This window comes from Dermacentor andersoni, chromosome 10 (assembly GCF_023375885.2).
Source record: "Dermacentor andersoni chromosome 10, qqDerAnde1_hic_scaffold, whole genome shotgun sequence".
NCBI lineage: Eukaryota > Metazoa > Arthropoda > Arachnida > Ixodida > Ixodidae > Dermacentor > Dermacentor andersoni.
In genome coordinates, this window is record NC_092823.1 from 5950729 (window position 1) to 5965594 (window position 14866).

General features: G+C 46.9%; 1 protein-coding gene across 2 annotated transcripts in view; it reads right to left on the bottom strand.

The window, feature by feature from the left end:
• LOC126519715 (acetylcholinesterase-like) overlaps positions 1-14866 on the bottom strand; it is a 107523-nt gene that overhangs the window by 90838 nt on the left and 1819 nt on the right. Inside the window, exon 1 of one of the 2 annotated variants that reach the window (XM_050169071.3) lies at positions 13078-13182. The exons of the other annotated variant lie outside the window; for it this stretch is intronic. The gene's annotated coding sequence lies outside the window, so the exon portion shown is untranslated. Of the gene's footprint in view, positions 1-13077; positions 13183-14866 lie in introns of those variants that run through there. 2 annotated transcript variants of the gene reach the window in all.

Consider the following 14866-nt stretch of genomic DNA (forward strand, 5'->3'; position numbering starts at 1 on the left):
AACGTCGTGCAAGTTCGCATACAGGTATCTGTATCTGAACCATATGTGCCAGCTTAATACACGTGTAGTGAAATTATGATAACCACTGCATCTTATCAAACGTATTGGTTTTGCAAATGCGCATTACAGCTGACGGAACGACATACTGTAAGTGAAGCACAAGAGAACAAGGACAAAAGGAGGATACAACACTTGAAGAAATGAAGAATTAGTAGGCATACAGCAAACAAGCGATGACGGAGAACACACAATGATGCATCGGGTGTTCTGCGACATCGGTTTGCGTACTTACGGTGTTATGGAGATCAACGGCATAAAAACGTACCTTCAAGCGTACTCCCTCAACCTCCGCCGCATTCATTATGATAGTCAACGCCTAAACAAAATGAGGCACTATTCTTTGCCAAGAGTAGACTTTCTTACAGCAAGTCTATGTAATGACTCGCAGACGAAACCAGCATGCTTTCGAAAATGTTTTACCGCCGTAGTATTCGAACGCCAACGGCCAGGAAACACATCGATACCAATAGGCTGTCGGCTGTCGGTGGTTAATCGAGCACAAAAACCTTGACGCTATGACTAAAAAGCAGCTTCAACAATCAAATTAAAAGAAAATCAACTGCCTATTTGCCTGAGGTAAAAAAGCATCCTTAGACACCTCGATTGTTCATGTCAATGGTTTGTGTAAATTAAAAAATTCAGCATGTTCAGCGCCCCTAGCAGAGAAAGCACAAATTAAACTATTCGACCAAATTACAGTAGCTCCACTTGCGCGCTTACGCTGAAACGCGCCTCGATTGATTTTTCGCCCTCTGTGGCCATTTGTTGAACTTGAGAGTGTGCGGGGCCTGGTCCTCTTAGCCAGGCACAAGGCAAGTCACGTAGTCAGGCGGCGACCCAGCTGCGGAGAGCGCATGCGACAAGACGGCGGCGGCGGCGCAGCTCGGCGCGTTGAGTCACGTGATGCGTTGCCAAGGCTACGGTGCAGCTGCTGTCAAATGAAGGTCAAATTGCTGGCGGCGACGAAACTCGGTTCGACTAGCTTAGCAAAGCTTTCGCCTTAAGATGCATGCCGTATTCCTCTGTGGGAGGTTCCGGTTGGGATGGCGCGCCATTTCAGGCGCCCGCCGCAACAGAAGCTACTTGTTGAGACGCCATATGCGTCGGTGTCGTGTGCCAGACGCTGCACCGACGCGACGCGACGACAACCGCCGCGCATTAAGAGGAAGATTTGGCTCGGGTGCTCCTATCTAAATACACGTAAACGCAGAATTCGTTTTTCTCGGCAACCACTGCACCAAACTTGAGAAGGTTTGTTGCATTTAAAAGAAAAAAATGAAAATCTAGGGACTGCTTGTATCGAATTTTGATTAAATCGTCAATTTTTTTATAAAAAATTGGCAATAATGGAAAATTCTGAAAAAACCACACTATGAAGTTTACAACTCTAACTCAGCAACAAAAATGATAATACAATTCTGCGAGCAGCATCTGGTAGTACGTCTAAAGCGGACAAAATTTATGTGTTACACATGAATCTAAAAACAATTTAATAATATGGAAATACAGCTTTTCCGGAACCCTTGTAAACAACGTAACAAATGCACGTAAGATATAAATGACGTATCGAGTTTGTCTGCTTTGGATGATCCAATGGAAACCGTTTTCAGAACCGCGATAGCTGCACTTGATGCAGAGCTATGATCTTGTAAACTTCATGCTTTTATTTTTTCAAACTTTCAAATTTTTGAAAATTTGTTTAGCGAAATTCAGGACCTAAATCGAAATTCCACTTCCAATAGTCACTAGAATTTAACTTTCTCTCTCAAATGCAAGAAATTTCATTAAAATCGGCCCAGGGGTTATCTCAGAGAAACGTTTCTGCATTTTACATGTATTTCAATAGGCCGCGTCGGAGTTGGGCCCGAGCTAAAGCTTCCTCTTAAGGTCCAACCCCTGGCACGCGTCGGCAAGCTCCGGCACGCGCAAAAGCGTCGGTCGGGAACAGGGTGAAGCGTGGCGACGCGCAGAGATTTTGTCGACTGCCGATGCTAGAAGTTCGGCGACGCGCGGCGGCACTTCGCCGGCGTCCACCAATGAGAGACTGCGCTTCGTCGCCGGCGTCAACCAATCGGAGACTCCGAAGTCTCCGGCTGCTATGCCTATGATGACCGACCATGCGAAGACGCCGACATCAACGATCGTCCGAGTTATTTGGACGCACGACGCGCGCGACAGTGTTCCTGAAAGACAGTGGTGTAATACTAGGCCGACAACGACACGACCGACGACCGTGGGTTGGGGCAGTGCGACGTGGATCCGAACCGACTTCGAACGACGCCGACAAATCCAACCTGCCCACCGGGTTCCGCCGGTCTCAGTGCGATCGTCTGCTAAAACATCCAACCGAATCACGATTGCCGCAACGTCTGTGCTTCGTGTATATGTATTTTGTTATGCTCGAAACGAATGGAAACATGTTTACGAGTTCCGAAGTGTGGATAATGAGCACTCGCCTACCACCGATGTTTTTTAAGCTACGCGTAGGCCTAGCGCGTCCATCGAGTTCGTAACTGGCGAGTGAACGAGTCCAGCTGAGAAACTCGATCTGTCGAAGGAAATTAATTTTCAGTTGCGTTTGGCGCTGCAGCAATTTAAAATATCTCACTCCTGAGTTCGTGTGGTGTGTGATGTGGTGAATGAACCGTGTGGAACTTCGGGTGGTGAACCGCGGCATGTTTTGTGTGGCCTGAAAAGACTGAAATTTAACGGGCGAGCTCCGCGCTGTTTCCAGTGGAAAAGATAACTTTCGAAAGCGAAAGACAATAGTAGCCGAACAATGAGAATTACGTATACGTCATCAGCCATGCCGCCCGTTTCAGCTGACAGTGCGCTCTTCTATTCGGCATGTGAATCCAGTTCAGTACAAGTTCACTGTACTCCTTCACTGACTCCTTTCAAGTGCATGCGTCTTATGGGCTAGTTGGGGATAAATCGCTCGTGCAGCAGTCAAGAACACTGACGCACTGAAGGATACGTGACACAGCGTAGTCATGTTTGAGTCAGTGTGTCCTTATATTTGAACACTGCAAAAAGCAATGATCTGTTTGTAATATGTGCACCGTGTGGAACGCATAGGAGGACCTGCATCATGCAAGACCTATGCATGCAGCCGCGCATACCAGGATTGCTTCAATGCCTGCTTGAGAAGCGGCACGTACTGAGTGAATGAAATTGTAATTGGCCTTTGATCTCATTTTTTTTTTGTTTATGGAAAGAGCGTGAGTGTATTGCGGGGAAGGTGAAAAGGTGTCATCAGTGCTTTGTGCAGTTGGTATGCTTAAACTGCCCAAATCTCTTCAGCTTCCAGTAAAATGTTTTTCGCGGCGATACTATAAGCTGTAGTCAGGAAAAAGATCAACTCAAAACCAAGTTCCTAATCCATCTTCGCAGAACGTGTTTGATTAACAAGTTAACACTTCCAGTTCAATATTATGCCGGTGTAGAGCATACGCGCTTGAAATAAATACATTCAGTAAGGGCGAACGACTGGGCGTACAATAACAAACTTCGTAGTAACAGTGCAAAAAGTGCTGCCATGATTATCAACCACAACAAAACTGCTGCGTGTCCAACCTACTTCCTCGGAGGCACCTCTATAAAGACTGTTCGGGCCCTTCCCATTCTAGATGTAACATTCAACTCTTCTCTCGACTTTTCCACATATGTAACCAGCCCTGTATCTAAGGGTCGGCCCATTCTTCGGTTTGTGTCCCGTGTCTCTCTTCCCTGATGACCTGAGGTTTTCTGAGCACCCTACACTTCTATCATTCTGCCACGGCTTGAGTAGTGCTCATCAGTGTAGTCCCCGTAACAAACTCTCGTCACTCACAAACTTCAGCTTGTTCAGCGCCGGACAACACGCACCCTCTACTCCCCTCTTTTCTGTCGTCGCAAGCTGATGCGAGCGTACGAGGATTGCCTCAAAGATCTCAAGTGGCACACCCTGCACTACCAGCGCAACATTGCACTAGTTTATCTATTGTGCTGGGTGCTTGACAGCTCGCGGGACAGAATTCGTCTTCCTTCTTCAGTTCGCCTGAACAGGCAGTCATCAGAGCCTGAATCCCACCACGCCTGTACGGCCCGACATCGCTATTACATGCTTATATGTGGCATACAGAGCTCCGCCCCCCTGGCCATTTGTACTCCCCTTCCTTGCGACCGGACTGACGCTGTGCACCCGTCGACTATGTGCGTGTTCGCCATGCTCTGCGATTCAGCGTGTGTGTGTGTGTGTGCGTGTGCGTGTGTGTGAGCGCACGTGGAGGGGGGTGCCTTCTGCGCCATGCAAATTCCTGCTCTAGATGGCTGGCTATCAGACGCAGATGCTCTAACGTACAAGTATCAGCCTCTTTTTTAGTCTTGCGAGCTATTAGAGTGCGATGTTAGCACTAAAATTATTATTATTATTATTGTTGTTATTATTAGAATCATCACTACGGCCACACTGTATATGTTGAGGCCAGCGTGACACATAATTCAAAACATTTCTGGACCTTCGTGCGCTCTCACTCTTCTAAATAGAAAAGAGCGCCAAAGATGTGTCTTCTAGATGAAAATGGTGATGTCTCGAACACTGCTGATGGCCTTGCAGGACATTTATGTTATGTATGTGGTGTAAAAGATGCTTTAAGTAACCTTTCTTCTCAGTCTGGCACGGTGTGTACGCTATCAATCAATGGAGACTGTTTTCAAGTGTATGACACGCCTCAAACCTTCCCTTTCTTGTGGTGCTGATGGTATTCCTTCCCCAGTGCTTAATCTTTTCAGACGCTGTCTACGCAATTCTGTAGAGCAAGATAGTGCATCAATAGCAAAAACACTGATGAAAGTAATGATATTTAAGATGTGTTGCATACGTCTTGAAACACTCATTATTGGAACAGTGTCGCGATTTTGCATAACGTGCAGCATGTTTAAGCAAAATGAGAGGGAAAGTAGACGGTTTGGCGTTTTTACTCCGTGTCTATATGTTGTATGTAGCTGGTGCACTTTCATTGTTTTTCACAATGTCATGCACGAGTCATAATTTTCAAGTGGCTGGATAAGTGCTTCAAGCTTTTCAAAATCCGAAATAGGCTATGTTCTCATATTTGATGTTAGCGTAGCGAGTTTTCGCATGAAGTCGAAATTCTGTAAACTTGACAAAACTCACTAAACAATTGAAAATTCTTAAGCTTTTCTGAAGCAGTACACTTTCCATGATTCTGAATATGCAAGAGATGAGATGAAAGCAAGCTTTCAATCAAAGGGATAAAGAGGCGTCTGAAAGTGTTAAGACGTGTGAAAGCATACTTGTTCCCTGTTCTCACCCAAAATCACATTCTTTGGGGGTGCGAGGGCTTACCCCCTCCCAGGTCGCTCCTACCAGCTCCCTCACAACAGACGTGGGATGAGCTGCTCAGAACGCCGGATCAAAAACTACAAAAAGCCCTCGTTGCCTGGGTTGAAAGGGTCGCTCCTCGTGAGGGGCCATCCTAGGACTCGGGCCTGCCAGATCATAACTGAGCAGAATCTCAATAAAATTGTTACCACCACCACCTTCCCTGTTCTCACAGGCATGTTCAATAGTTCTCTAAACTCTAGTACGTTTTCTAGCACTCTGAAGGTAGCATGGGCATTGCCCGTGAACAAGTCGGGTGCGTGCAGTTACTAACTGCCAGCCTATATCTGTTCTCTGCGTCAAAAGTGTTTAGCTAACGAGACGACGACGAAGTTCTTGAGCTCGGTTGCTGGTTTTCTTCTGGTGCTGCAGTTTCTTTATATGCTTTTCGTGTATCAGTAACAGGCAAAGACGTTTGTGCTGAACCCTGAAAGCTTCTACTCTGCTGGAAGATCCTCCCCGCGAAGCTTGCCATGGAAGATACGATCTTGGACTCGTCTGGCGGTCAGCATAGACCGCCCGCGGCTAGGAAGCGGCTCAGTTCGGCAGTAGGATCCGACGCTGCTGATTCTGAGCTTTCTGACTCAAGATCGGAAGATTCGGATGATATAATACCTGTCAAGCACCGGCGTCCATGACGGACGTCTTCGGCATCGTCCTCAAGTGAAGTGACTATCATATACAGCAGTATCAAGACTACGACAGTAGCTTTCATGCCCGTCGACGCGATGGTAAGCCTGAATGCTATCTCCCGACAGAAACTTAATTTCTTCTTCAAACTTGCCCCTGGACTAATCCAATAGGTTCGCGTGAACCTCTGGAATAATGTCATTGCCGCTGACACAACTGATGATAAGAAGGTGCGAACTCTACTTGGTATGCCTGAAATCTGTGGGGTCCACACACGGCCCTACATAGCACAGTGTACAAATATAGCAGCTGGTGTCGTATCTGATGTCGACTTGGATCTCAAAGACGACGTTTTTAAGAGCATGATCGTTTGCGCGGCACCATGCTAAATAATTAACGTTCGAAGGCTGGGCTCTTCAAAGTGTATGAAGATACCTATTGCCTCTGGAAAGCTGCCTAGTCTTATAAAGGCTGGACTTGTGCGCTATCCTGTTCGACCTTTCGTACCACGGCCTTTGCAATGTCATAAGTGTTTTAAGGTTCATGTTAAGGGCTTTTGCACCGGAGATCTGGTCTGTGCCAAATGCGGTGGGAATCGCCATGTAGATTCCCGTGAAAGTCAGGAATATCGGTGCCCTAACTGTAATGGTGAACATTTGGCAACGGATAAAGGATGTCTCTCATTGAAGAATGAACTAAAGGCACTAAAAGAAAAAGCCAAACAGAAGGGAGTCAAACAAAAGAGAAGGGAGCCAAACAGAAGGGAACAGAATGAATGCTTCCGTCGCCGTAGTGCTGGCCCAGCGACTGGAAAAGCAGCGCGTTCAGAGAATGGCAAAGACACAACGCATCGGAAAGTAGGGGGGGGGGGGGGGGCGGACCTTCTGCCTCTCAGACTCATCGTAGCCAGCGCTGGCATCAAAATCGTCGGAACAACTAAGTCTCTACAAAGGCTTAAAGTACAGTGGAAAGCACTGCAAACACAGTATACCTAAACCGGTCTCAGCCAACCACGCTGTGCAACTTGTCAATCTTCTGAAGATGCTTGTCAACGTCATCAGATCTCTAACCGCCGGTCGTCAGACACCAGCAGCATGAGCAGCAGAGCAACTTTTGGAGGCCTTCATTCCAGTCCTCGACGGCCTGCACTAGACGTTTTACCGGAAACAATTTGAACAGTTTTCAGCAGCCTTGTCCCTTTGAGCTGCAATGGAATGTCAGGTCAATGCGACCGCGGCACGCTGATCTAGTTATTCGACTCATCGCTATGAAGACTCCACCAGACGTTATAGCGCTTCAGGTAACTAATGTCAGGACAGACGAATATTGATTGCCTGACTTATTGGGTGTCCACAGTAACACTCGGTGCGCGGAACCAGCTTGTGGCTCTTTCCAATGTGGGACGCGGCGCAACCTTGGACGAGTCATGTATAAAAGTCGACGCGCTTGACAGGCAGATCAAATTTTCGACTATTGCCGACTCTGCTACACGTCTCTCAAATCCTTTATCTCAATATATCGCGAAATGAAAGCACGTATAGAGCTGCGCTCAAATTACACTTAGGGAGTATCGTAATCGTCGCTGAATTTTTGCATTCTAATTGATGTACCACACGACCATGTATTTCTTTAACGCTCTGCCGTGCGTGCGCAACAGGATGTGTATAACTATATGTAGTCTGTGTATATCCGATACAAATTTTCAGTTGTGAATGAATTCATCGCTGTCCTGGATGTTTTTACTGCTCTGTGCGTGTGCTGGAGCGCTTGCAGATCTGTCTATTATCGACAGCAACCGACCAGCCCGGCTAAACTAGGCTTATCACGGAGATAACGTAATCGAGGCGGCCCCGATTACAGAGACAATGTAATCAAAGGTCGTGACTTGAGGTAAAGGGTGGAGAGGCGTTCCTGACATTATGGCGATACGTGTCCTCGGGGGCTGGAAACACGAGCCGATTACGAAGATAGTGCAACATCAGCACATATCTGGTCTGTCGGGAGGCTATATATACCTACAGTTTGGCAATCACTGGTTTTCGTAACAACGCAAAATCATTCATCAAACAATCACAACGTGCAAAGTTGGTTTCTGCGCAAATTTTCAGTGTTGTGATATGGGGTGCTATAACGTAGAGCTATTCCAAACGTTTCCGAGCACTTTCGCCACGTTTACGACCTGACTCAGCCAACTTTTCTTTGCTGAGGATCCTCCTTAGCAGCATTCTCAACCTTCCGCTGCGATTTGCGACCAGCCACCGCAAGCTAAGTGAGGGAAAGTGGACCAATCGCAGACGCCGGCACCACCCTCTTTATACGGTTATCGATTTTCAGTGCACTGGCTCGGCACCATCGAATCCCTCTACACTTGAGCGTGCTCCTCGCCTCGTATCAGCCAATTACATAATACAAGCCACTCAGTGTAGGCAGTTATTAGTTTTTAATGCAAACAATAGTGACCTCCTATTAACGAAGAGAGCGTTTGATTGGTCTGTTTAGACAAACCTGTGGGTCACTGCCCGATGCTTACGTCAGCGGTTACGCGTATTTGACGTAAGGAGATTGAAATAAAAACATGTTGGAATAGTTTTAAGTTATAGGGCCCATCTCGTGTTGCATGCTCTTATGTAGTATTGTAAATAAATGCGTGCGCTTCGGCACTCTCACACTCTCCGAATTCAAGTAAACTCGTTGAATTGAGCAGATGTGTATAGCTATACCGAACCTCACGTCCAATGCTGAGCGGCCAGTCTTGTGATGAGTTCTTTTTCTTTTTTTCCCAATCGCTTTTGAAAATAACTGCTTTTGACAATATCAGGACATTGTGTTCAAGAATAAAGGAAGGAAGGAATAACTTTATTGAAAGGAGGTTTGGATGAAGGTTATGAGCTCGATGGGTGGGGCCCCAGGGCTCCCCTGGCTGCCGCCGTCTGCCTGACGTGATCCAAAAGCGCCAGCTGCACCTCCGGGTCAGAGCTGGCGAGTTGCGCCTCCCATTGCTCCAAAGCGTTCGATAATTGAAATTTACGTAAAAAGGTATTTAAATTTGGTGGCCTATTTTGGCAGCCCCACGAAATGTGATATAGCGATGGCGAGCGGCCACACCACGGACAGGTCCACGGACAGGGACACCACGGGCCATTCGGAATTGGTCGTTGTCCTCCTCGCTTGACTCCTTCTGGAATGTTTGGGGGGATTGACAGTGCTGTCGAGGCTCTGCTCGGTTCGTGAGCCCTCGAGGAAAAGCATCCGCACTCTCGTTTCCCTCCAGGCCTGTGTGTCCCGGACCCCAGATCAACTTGTATCCGTTTGTCAATATCCCGCCTAGGAAATTTTTAACTTTTATCGGGAGGCCGCCGTTCAAAAACAAACGGCACACATCCTGAGAGTCGGAGATGATAATTTTGTGTGGTTCCTCCCTCCGTTCTTGCTCTTTGATCGCCAGGGCAACGCATTCCTTGGCGATCGAGGACGTGTACAGGGAGGCACTCGCCAACATTTCTCCTGTCGCCTCCAAATACTGTTGCTGTCTCGTCTCCAGTTGTACCTGGAAGCGTCCACATACAAAAAAATTATTTCGTTTTTTTAGGTGTTTACGGAGCCATCTTACTCTCTCCTTTGTCCGCTTTTTGTTTTGGTTTGGATTCATATTCTTGGGCAGATATTGCATCGGACGGGATCCGGGATTGCCACCAGCACCTCATCCAGGTTCGGGGTGTCCGTGGGAAGCCCTCCCTAGCGAGCGTCTCTCTCCCCGCCCTCGCCTGGCTTAGACGACTTCTCTGCGCGGTCAGTGCCGCCGTCTTTAGCTCGGAGTAGGTATCATGTATTCCGAGCTCTAATCGTTACAAACCTGTCGATCAGCGCTAGCTCGCGCTGCAGGCCGTGCAAGCGCTTTGCAGATGCGGTAATATTTTCGCTGGCACCTCAGCATGAACGACAATTTTCAGTCTATTTCGGTGTCATGCAAAAATGCAACGCACGAACCGATCCGCCTGCTTGTTTAAAGAAGCTTGATGAGAAAATCCTCCTTCGCCGTTTTGTATGCAACCCCGATGAAATAGTGCGATGCGGCAGTGTTAGATAGCGGGGACGTCGTTCGATTTTTTTTTTAATGTGCAACCAGCCTGCATTGATTGCCGCAAGGGCGAACGACGTCTGCAATAAATAAACAAATTCCTAAATAACAAATAAATAAATAAATAAATCTCCAAGCGTGTACGTAATTAAACTTGTTCATGGATGTTTTCACGGTGGCCAAGGGGTGTTTCGGAAAACGCGCTCGAAATTATGTAAATATAGGTCAGATGCAATCACCATCAATTTACGTGGGAGGTAGCAATTACACAAATGATTACGAACCTTCAACCATCTTTTCAACCAAGCGAGTCAGACGATTGATCAATAGAAGATTACTTCAAACAAGGAAAGAAACACTTTTTCGTGTGCAATACGTTGAAGGAAGGAGGAAGGCTACAGGACAGAAAGCACACTAACGACTAAGTTTATTGCTCAGATCGCGGGAATATATACACAGCACGTCATCTCCTTTCTCCCTTTTCCTCCTCCCCCCCTCTGATTGTACTCGTCCGATTGTAACGGATCCGAACCCATAAACGTATCTTGCTGCTTGTCCCAGCGCTCCTGGAAGGCGTACGTTACCTACTGGTCTCATTGGATGAATTTCTTCCCACCCCATTAGGATGGTCTCGGGATTTTCGTTGTAGCAGACACATGCCCGATCCTGTTTGCTCCGGTATGTTCCTTTCGGTCCTCAGGCAACCAGCTCGGGCCTCAAATGGCAAGATACTTTGTGTTATCGTACAGACTTTCCTTTCTAATTTCTAACTTGTCATTCTTGTAAATATTCGTGATGTTTTTTGTTCCCATCCCTTCCATCCAATTCACTGTCTCTGTCTCGCTTTCCTTCTGACGACTGCTGGTTGCCTATTTACACCTTCAGTTTCCCTGTACTTGGTTGCCACCTTCCTCTATTCTGTGTCCACACATTTTAGGCACAGATACTCGCGCACTTTAGCCGCCCATTTATTTTGATCCATGTTCTTGAGTGCTTGTTCAAAACTAACTCTGCTCTGCGCTTCTCTGACTTCAGAAGAGGCCCAACCCCTACACCGCCTTGCCTGTAGTATTACTGTGGGCTCCCAACGCCCATTGGCCCTTTGGTCAACTGCTATATCAAGCACATTGGCGCTGGCGACGTCACTGCTTTCCAGACCAGCCCGCGCAGATATGCACGCGCACGCGGCAACCATCGCACACCGTCGCTCTCCATTGTCAACCCGTAGGAGCTCGAAACGTGAGTTATACGCGTACGTTTGTTTTCTTTCAACTTTAATGGAGTGCTAGCTTAATTCTGAGCAAGGCGAGCAATGCGATTCTAACTTAATAATTAACTGTCTGACTAATATCCAACAGTTTACAACTGCCAATGATCAAGTCGAACGCAGAATAGTTTCAACAGGCACAAGGATCTAAACTAAGTCCCGTTCTATTTTTGCTGTACATCAACGACAGTGTTCACACACACGGTAAGAAAAAAAAGCGTCTTGGTTTATGTCGATCAGACGAGCGTATTTTTGTTAGAACAAGATGCCAGGAAGTAAAAAAAAAACACACAGCTAATGCAATATTATCCGAACTAGAAATATGGCTAAACACCAATCAATTGCAAATAAATGTTAATAAAGCAAGGTATATCACGTTCAGACGAAAGATTAAGACTGATGGCGCTGATCGTTAATTGATTTATCGGGCAGCTACCATACCCGTAAACCGACAATAAAATTTCTGTTGTATGTTGAAAAGAATTTGTTGTAGTGAGAGCGCATTAATTTCATATTCAGCAAAGTAGCTTGCTCCGTAGGCATAATAAATAAATTTCTCTATGCATTACCCTTTCTAGTAAAGCTACCACCCTTTTACTCCTTGATTGCTCTCACTTTCATTATAGCATACTTATGGACGAGAACTACGGAAGCGACTACAGAAACAAAACTTTGTTTTTAGAGCATAGGCGAATAGTGAATGTACCACAATTAACATGAGGCTGGTGTGCCTTCATGAACACAAAGCTGCGCTACATATTTCTATCAGGACAAACATAAAGACAACACGATCACACACAACAGATCACGCGCACAATCTTCAGTCAATGAGGTGTTTATCTATGCAATGCATACAAATCGATATATATATATATATATATATATATATATATATATATATATATATATATATATATATATATATATATATATATCCCGTAGCAGAAGGCTGTAACGGGATCTCCTCTTACCGAGAACAGAAATATTGTGCAAGAATAATGCCCGCAATAATACATCATATTATATCAGATAAACATACAATAAAGGGATTACGCAGGAAATACCAGTACGAGAAATATTATACAAGTAATCAAGGAGCCAAATGTAGACAGCGGCGATAATCAGCACAGCAAGAGAGTATAAATATTAATTTTAATTACGAAACATTTCAGGTCTTAGTACACAGTAAAAAAAAAGTTTGTTTATACAGAGATCATGATCGTGATTGCTTAATACCAAACGGATACTGGACTAAGTCGCTACAAATGTAGTGCTATGGTTGCCATAGTTAATACGTACCGGAGTCAAAGGAAAGTAATCGTTCGAAGCGAGCCTGGTTGGGTTGCAAATTAGATAAATTAGAGCTTGTGAGTACGATCGTGTTTTGCGTGTCCTGTTAAAACGTTGCATACATGAGCGAGAGCCAACATGCCACAGTCGGAGCAGCTCTGCGATCCGCACAGCCCTTCCGCGTGCGAGGAGCTGGCACCAGCGTCACCAGCCGCGCTTCCCCGCGCCAGAAAGGCTTCGCTTGTCGCGAACACAAGCCGCGCTTGGCTGCGCATCCTTCTGCTGTCAGTGCCCGGGTTGCCACTTTAGCGTCGGGCCCACCAGGCTGCGTGGCCACGGGGATCGAAACAGGCGCAAAACACTCACCTTGGCTGGACGGGCTCGAGCGACCTCGAGGCTGGGTCTGCACGAGTCGGACGAGGAAAAAACGAAGCCCGGCCGCTCGCGGGGGGAGGGGGCGACCTCCGTCCGTGTTGCCCTCGCACCCGGCGTCGTCGCGGTGTTTTCCCGACCGGCAGATTGCGGCATCGTTCGGGTCGTCATCGCGAACGAAGGAAAGCGATGACGAGGAGGGCGGGGGAGAAGCAAGTGCAACGCTATCGCTACTTTCGCGAAGATTCAAGCCTGCGAAGAAGCGCAGTGAATGACGTAGACGACGAGGCAGGAAAGACGGAGCACTCTCCCCCACCTGATCGCCCGTTTCTGGAGACCAACGAACAGATTTTATTTTGGCATCATATATGCAGCCCGAAATCGAACAAGATGCGTCCACAAAGAAACGAAATAACGAGCGCTCATCATGCAGGCATAAATGTGCTTCTCGATTTCTTCTTAGCTTGAAACACACTTAGTAAGTTACACCTCCCTAGAAATGCAAAACAACCTCCACAGCAATGCAGCCTTGCCCTTTTCGACACAGTAAGGCATTAACAACTCAGGGCGCCAACACGTGGACAGTGTGAGTGCAGGATATGGCGTTCGCACATCCTGCCCTCGCTTATGCTTAAAGAAAAAAAGCATCCTTTCGACCAGTGCTGCATAATTGAAGCATATACTTGGTACAGACGGCGTGACGTCTTGCCACAGGCAAAATCAAGGCGCTCGTGTGAGATAGCGAACGCGCACTCCATTCGCCGCTCACCCATAAGCGCCAAGGGGGATCACGGCCCTGTGCGCACGATGGTCTGCATTAGGCGAGTTCAATGCGGGGCCAGTTGGTATTTTCGACACGAGAACCACCTCGAAGTAGCGCGCAGCGGGACGGCACAACATAAAGGAACGCCTGTGTTCGTCTACCTTCTGTTGTGCCGCCCCGTTGCGCACTATTTCAAGGTGGGCCTGCACGCTGTAGAGACCGTATACATATGAAGCATGCGTCGCCATTGCAGAGGATGTCCAAGGCTTTCACATTAATATTGCGGCTATCAGTTACAAGCCGGCAACGTCAAAGTTGGCGTCTGATGTCTTCTCTAGGACGTGGGTAAACTTGCGCAATAAAGAAAAGTTAGTATAGAGCAAATTGCGGATCGATGCAACCCTTCGCAACAAAAAAAAAAAAAATGCCCGACAGGTATCTTGAACTTCGTCTGAAGGCCGAAGAAAATCGCAGAAGTGAATCGGCCATCGTACACCGTGTCCTGATTTGAGAGCTAGGTTCTCCAGTTCAGGTCACACGTGCACGTCATCAACAAGGTGCCTCTCCGCTTGCCGCACAGCAGCCTCTGCTGTTTCATCTCGTCCGTCACTAGGCCACGCGTAGCGGCCAGCGGAAGCCAGCTTCTGAGTACGGTGCTGATACATTAAAGCAATTGGCATTCTTTGGAATTTCTTATTTCAAATGCTGTCGATCCTGTGCATGATTACAGCACGTATCCAGCTTTTCTGGACACAAGGAAACTTTTCAAGCTTCCCGCGGGATACGTGATGACGTCAACAAAAGAAAAATAAAATAATTAAAAGCTATCTCTGCGCATTGAACTTCGCCACAATGCTTGTCCCGCCGGCGTTATTAGTGTTCTTGATAAAGCGTAGTCGCTCGTCGCCTGGAAATCACTCTTCATCCTAAGAGCATTTAATCGCGACGAGCAATGGTTGATTCTGGGCTTTTGATGCGGTTCTTCTCTTTTTCTTGTTTTTTTTTTTCCTTTTCCTTTTC